General features: G+C 40.0%; 1 pseudogene; it reads left to right on the plus strand.

Annotated features, from left to right (window-relative positions):
* Window positions 1-425: 425 nt before the first annotated feature.
* LOC125316684 lies at window positions 426-6567 on the plus strand (annotated as a pseudogene).
* Window positions 6568-7249: the final 682 nt, after the last annotated feature.

Below are 7249 nucleotides of genomic sequence, written 5' to 3' on the forward strand. Positions count from 1 at the left end.
TGTTAATTATAGTTACGATGTTCTTTTGCAATATCAATATCTTCGAAAAAAACATGTATTTGCCATGGCAACATCTCGATGTTAATGTTATCGAATTACTAGAAAAACTTCTCGAGTCTCGTTTATGATTCACATAAAATCTAACTAAGAGTTGAGAAAAATAATTTGGAAGGAAAAACAAAAAACCTATCTATAATTTGAAAGAAAGTAATTAATTTTGCAAGAAGAAATAAAACAATCTTAGCAAAACGTTGTACGGTTACTTTTAATTAATTAATCACTTGCTGTTTTTTTTTTTTTTTAACGAAGCAACTCAGGTAATGAAATAAAATTTGCTAAAGGTAAATTATAAGTCTATCCATTTCTTCTATTGTCGCTCTCTCATAGAGAGGCTCACTCCGCCGCTTTCGAGGCTCCCCCCCCGTCGCTCGCAACGGCTTCGCCGCCCTGTAGCTCGCGGTGGCTTAGCCCTCGCCGCTCGCCCTTCCCTTGCAGCGACGGCACGCCACGACCCCGATCCCACGCAAGCCCCGACGTCGTCGTTGGACCCTCAGGTACCCATGCCGCCGCCGCCGCCGTGGCTCTCTGTTTTTCCTTTTTGGTGCGTTAAGTCAGCTGATTTTCTCTCTGGAAGCTTATGTGTATGCTGCTGAGTTGATCAGTTGTGTCAAAACAGGGATACGTTTAGAAAAAATTGATTGAGAAATTGTTAGCCGAAATTTTTGCCTCCGACCGGGGGGGGAAGGGGGGCGCGGGGCTTGGGTGGGGCAATGGGCTCAGGGCGTTGGTGGGGGATCCCCATCCCATGCACACTCCTAAACGTCAGATATGTTCCTCGAACACCAAACCAGGTTGCTAGAGACATCTCTTAAAGTGGAATGTGATCCCATTTACTTTTTGGTCTCTTTACTACTCTCTGCAAATATCCAAATTGATTACATGATTGACCGTATTCGAGATGAGATAAGAATTTTTTTTTTTTTAAATTTGATCCTTATGTTTAGGTTAATGGGATGCGATTATTTGTCTAGACTTACTAAAACATATTGCGATGATTGACTCTCTTTGAAGTAAGAGTTCCTTCTTTACTTGTATTTGCCTATGATAGATGCAGCCTGTGACATGCACATGTCGCCCTGGTAGTATTTTGTTAGAGGTAAAAGAATTTACTTGTCTTGTGTTTTATTCGAATAGTTTCTTAACTAGTTTCAGTTTAGTGCTTTCTCATCTGATGTACATGAGGTGGATCTATCCTTCTTCTTGGACTGATAATCGACACATGGAATGGAAGGAGCTATTATACTTCTTGAGTTTGTGTTTGCTAAGTCGTGTAAGGATGGAAAGATCTTATGTCCTTGTGTTGAACTGTGTCAACACTTATTAAGCTAAATAAAGGCATCAGTTAAAACTAACTAGTTGATATTTAGTTTAACAATGTAACTTGCGATTGAAAGGTTTTGTCGTGCAATAAAATAATAAAAAGTATAACTAGCAATCAAACGTGAGATATGTTGTTTAGTGAAAATGATGTTAATTACACATCTAATTCTTTGGCTTAACTAAATATTTTTAAGTACAATATTGCAAACTCAAGTATATTTAAATTGTCATACCTTTCTCATACTACAAGAAAAAGTTTACTACTTCAATGCTATTATCAAATGCTATAGCATTAATGTTTTCATAGTCAATAATCTGTCTCTGTTTTGGGCTTTTGAAAAACAGAAAATTATACTTTTCAAGGTGAGGTGATTACAAGTCTAAGTTATAGGCATAAATTTAAGTAGGATGATTTCATCATGATTGCAAACAAAACCACCTCTGTTCTATCTTTATATTGCCTGAAAGTTGAAACTGCTACTGACCTGTAAACTTGAGAACTCCAAATTTATTTGCAGTTTTGGAGTTGATTTTAAGATTGAGGGAACTTGCCACGCTTAAAATTGTTTGGTATTAACTTGTGGCTGGCTATGTCTCTTAGTTGTATCTTTGTGTAGACAAAAAAATGTATGAGTATGGTTCTTTTGTTGCTTGATGTGTTGATTTTTTAACTTCATCGTACGATTTATAGAAAGAGGTGATTGACTGGAGTTGAACTACTTTCCTTTTGCTGATATTTCCATCTGTTAATTTATAATTTTTTAATTGGTCACTGTTTACATGCAGAACCAACACTTAGAGGACCTTTAGTAACTGTAATAGTACTCCAGCCATTGTTTAGGTTGTTTTGGCACCCATCATTGCTGTAACAGCAGTTAAACGCACCGGGGGATGCTGTTCAGGTGCTACAATAGCATGAAAAGCACCCAATAGTGCTGTTCCTGTGCTGTCGCAACCTGAACGACACCCCTTAGTGCAATTCTTGGGCTGGCCGAGCAACAACCTCTAGTGCTGTTTTTAGTCTGATATTAGGTAAACAGCAGCATTTAGCACTCAAATTGATCCATTACTTGATTTGGTGAAGCATACATTTTGTAAAGACTAACCTTCTATTGTCTGGGCAGATTTCTAGATAATGCAAAGGTGAAAAAGAAAAGGAGACGGAGGTGTTGAGATAAGTGCAACAATTAAATAGTGGGGTGGGGAACTGTTCATTTAGCTCACAGGTTGGTTGATGTCATCTCCCTTGATTATGTCATCAAACTTTGTGGATTAAAAGCCGTGCTTTTTCACTGTTTATTGAGTTATCGCTAGGAGATTCAGAAAATGGAAGAGCTTATTGTGTAATGAGTGACTTCATTCAGGCAAGTCCATTTGAAAATCGGTTACTTTGGTAGGTCATGTCTATTGTAGAAGAAGGCCAAAGATAAAGGGAAAAATGTGCATTTGCAAGGATCAAGAAAGAATGTCACAAGGGGAGATTCCATGCTGCTTTGAAACTGACTTTGGACATGTCATTTTCTTTTACAATATGTTGCACAGTTGTACTTATTCCTTGAAGTGGGTGATGGGGGAGTTTACAATTTACTAGGATCGTATTGTTGTAGGTTTCCAAAAAGGAAAATACTTTTTATATGCAATTCAGGTGTTTCGTACAAAAGGTACTAAAGTGGGGCCCTTGCTATACTACAGGACTTTGCAAAGCATAATTGGTTACAGGTGGTCACGCGTGTTATACAGTGACTCACGGTTAGTTCGGACACAGCAAACGACCTTCCAGATAGACATAGCCAGCGACATAGTCTCATCAATGGTAGTGGGAAGTCTAAAGCTATGGACTGATCTGGTGGTAGAAGGATTCCAAAAGTCACTTCGCGTCGGCAAGTTCCTGTGCCTCCTCCATGCCATCGACACCTATGTCTGCACTCCTGTGTTGGTAAAAATTGAATCATCATCAAATACCTTGCAGTTTCAATTCCATTCCCTTTTTCTTTTTATTTTGTACCAGAAACACAATGGAAAATTTTCCAAGGAAATTCTTTAGTTAACAGGTGTTGATGATTCTATGTGTCACAGCCCTACGGCCCAAGCATGCTCCCGACCCTGAACTCGACCGGGCGACTTGGTCCTTGTGGAGCGGGTCTCCACCTGGCTCGGCAAAGTGGGTCGAGGTGACATGGTGCTCTTGCGCTCTTCAGAGGATCCAAGGAAGACTCTGATCAAGCGCATCGTGGGCGTGGAAGGCGATACTGTTACTTACCTCGTGGATCCCAAGTACAGTGATGCATCAAGAACTTGTGTGGTACTTGTGACCAGCTTTCTTGATTTTGTTCGTTTTGATTTCTTTGCTTTGGATTGGATTCTGGCAATTCATTGGAACTAGTTAGCGATGTTTGCTCAGTTCTAAATAGTATAGCGCTGGTTGATGATGCTTCTTGATGAATCTTGTATGTCTTGAACCGTTATTGTTGTTGTTTTAATGAGAGGTTGCTAGGGACTATGGAACAAGTTGACATAATTCGCAGTTGCTCTCCTGTCAATTTCACTTTCTTTTAGAGAGGCGTGTCAAGTTTTCCTTTATTTTGTTATTTTCTGGTATGCTGTTAAAGTTGATGTCTTTGGTTTCCATGTCAGAGTTATAAAGATAATGTCTGGTTCGTGTTATTTTTTTACTATGCTCCCTGTAATATCTCAAAAAGTTTACCTTTATTACTCCACTTTGTCTGCATTTTTGCCTGTGTATTGTATTACAGTAAGTGAAATGTCATCTGGAGTCCCCATGTCTGTGTAGGTTCCTTGGGGAAATGTATGGGTTCAAGGAGATTACATATATAATTCTAGAGATTCACGAACTTTTGGGGCTGTGTCCTATGGTCTTGTAGAAGGCAAATTATTCTGGAGGGTGAGTATGCTTATTCATTGGACCATTTCGGCATATTCTTTTCCCTTTTCTCCAATACTTCTGTTTTACTATTATGTTAAGGCCTTGAAGCTAGTAAGGTAGTGATTCCACTAGATCTTTCTCTATATTTAACTTTTGTATAGCTTGCAGATGTTTTTGGAAATTGTATAACTTGAGATTTCTTTTAGAGTGATATCTGGTAAGTTGATTATGGGCGGAGAACATCTGTGAACTTGCATTTGCTTTGTACAAGAAGAAGTTCATGCAGTCAGTCTCTGGTTGAACAAAACTACAATGAGTGATTAATTTGGAAAAAGGGTGCTTTATGATAGTATTCCATTGCTGTTGATCTGTCCGGCCAGCCTCAATTGAAACGAAATCAATATACTTTGCTAGATGGGTAGCTGCAACTGCAAGCAGATTTGTGTGCTAGACTTAGAGATTGAGATGTCATCCATATTGAAAGGCGAAGAGGGACAACTCTATAGAATTCCCCTGGTACAGCAAGTTATGGGATTGGTAGACTTAGAGATTGAGATGTCATCCATATTGAAAGGCGACGAGGGGCGACTCTTTTTGCATTTTCTGGAGTGCAATTGCAAGTTCACCGCCCCTCACATGTTTCCTCATATTTGACTCATGATAATAGGCAGCCCTTGGAAAGATGGAAGATGGTGTTGTACCTTCTGAAATTATGTTGATATTATAAGCCAAAATGTCAATAGAGCCAAAAGACATTTGAACTTGGGCCCATGTCTGTGCATGACGGTGCACACTTATGTGGAAGCAGGGTGTTCTTTTAGTCCTTAGAATGCTGCGTTCCCCAGATTCCATTTGGAGCATGTTGTGAAAGGAAGTAATTCGGTTTTCTCCTTTGATTTTTTGTGAGCAAACAAAAATTTTCTGGAATGCTTGTTCTCTTCAAGATATCTAACTTTTTTGCTTCCTTGCTTGAATATGTTGTTTGGGTCAAGAGGCCTCCTTCCTCATTGCTTTTCTTATGCGCAATTGAAACATCAGAGAAAAATGCATAGATCTTTACTTGATCCTGCCCTATGCACCACTTATTTGAAATGATTCTGTCAGCAGATATGGCCACTCAAAAGCTTTGGCTCTCTACATGGAAAAGCCAAAGAAGATTCGTAGGTCTTTTGAGGTACATTTTATTTTGTTTCAATCTATGCAGGGACTGCTGCTTTTGGATTTTGATTAATTGATTTAGCTTGTTTTATTACCATCAAGGTCTGGCGCCATCCTACTTTGGAGTAAAACCTGGATTGTGTTTCTCGTAGTATTATTACAGTGCATATCCAAAGATGGTGACATACGCTTGCTTCAACATTGTCAACCTTTTTTTGTTTTTGTTTTTTGCATGATAGATAAGATTTCATTAAGAAGGTACCAAGGGGGTACCTCCCTAAACTGCTTCAAGTAGAATCCACCTTAATTGTATGGATATGTACTTTTTTGCTGTACCTAAGTGAAGAGTATACGACTAATTATCCCTAAAAGAATCTAAGATGATTGAAATCCTTGAAATGCCTTTTTGTTCCTCTCTCTCTCTCTCTCTCTCTCTCTCCAAATAAGCCAAAGTACGAGAGGAATCATCTTAATAATCTGCTCCTTTCCACCGCACGAGCTGTCAACATTTCTTCAGACATAACTCAGTGCATAAGAAGCATATCTTGTAAAGCATACTCTGATGATGTGTGGTTTTTTATTGTGGCTCATTATTCTATAGGTGCTCTTATTCTAACTCCTATGGGAGGACAAATTCTCTCTCCTTTAAGCAAATGCCACTGTGCTGTCTATGACCACGCTGGGCTGTATTAGCTTTAGTGAAATCCTTCTTTAATTTTTTCCCTTTAGGTGACTAGATAAGATACGGTAAGATGAGATCATTGTACACGTCTTGAGCCGGTACATTTTGGTTGGATGTTGTGAGACGTGTTCTCCTCCTTAGCGAACTTATATCGTCAGAGCACTTGCGTAGTTTCATGGGTACTAAATTGCATCTTCCCCAACTCCAGCTGATGCGTTTCTGTGCAAGTAATCCTTGTGCTTGAATTGTAGGCATGGGAGGAAGTTCTTTTGTCAGGAAGATTGTCGCCAATATGGATGACGCCTTTGATCTAAATCGTCCTCACGTATTCTCTTCCATGGATGCACGGGTATATGTCGATTATATCCTGTGTATTGTTTGCATAGGAAGAGAGTAATTGCAGCTCTTTTAGCTACCTTGTAATCAATGAAATTTTCTGGCATCATGGAATGACATTGTTCATTTCTTTCTTTTAGTCCCAGACCAACAGTATTTGGTTACTACCAACTTTTTGTGACTTGCGAGTTTGTTGTCCCAAAAGTGTTTTAGGATGCGTATGATAACACTTCTGGAAGTGGATTTCTGTTCTAAAAGTGCTTTTGGAGCAGAAATTCGTTTGATAATGTAACTTCTAAAGCAGAAATCTGTTTGGTAAAAAATTTTACTTATGAAAGAAATTTTCACTTCTGAAATGAATTTTCATTTCTGAAGTTGTTTTTTTCCCCAATTTGAGAAGTTAAAAAAAATAGTTTCTCCAACTCAAAGAAGTACTTCTCTCCCCATCCATTTTTCGATCATATCCATCTCCGCCAACCTCCGTAGCCGTGGATCGTCGTCGGCCTCCGCCCATCGCCAATCTCCATCGACCGTTGCCACGACCACCATCGCCTATTGCTTGACCCCGCCCACCACAGACCTCCGCCGACCGCCACCTTTCAACCGTCCCCAGTAGCCAACCACCATCGGCTATCACCCATTGCCATCCGCGACCATTGACCACCGTCGACCTCCATCGGCCACTGCCAACCACCGATCATCGCTCATCGCCAACTTTCGTTGGCCGCTTTCGCCGCCAACCGACGATTTTCGCCGGTCGTGTCCGTTGCCAACCGTCGCCCGCTGCAGTCGCCCATCGACCACCATGC

Source organism: Rhodamnia argentea, chromosome 9, assembly GCF_020921035.1.
Source record: "Rhodamnia argentea isolate NSW1041297 chromosome 9, ASM2092103v1, whole genome shotgun sequence".
NCBI lineage: Eukaryota > Viridiplantae > Streptophyta > Magnoliopsida > Myrtales > Myrtaceae > Rhodamnia > Rhodamnia argentea.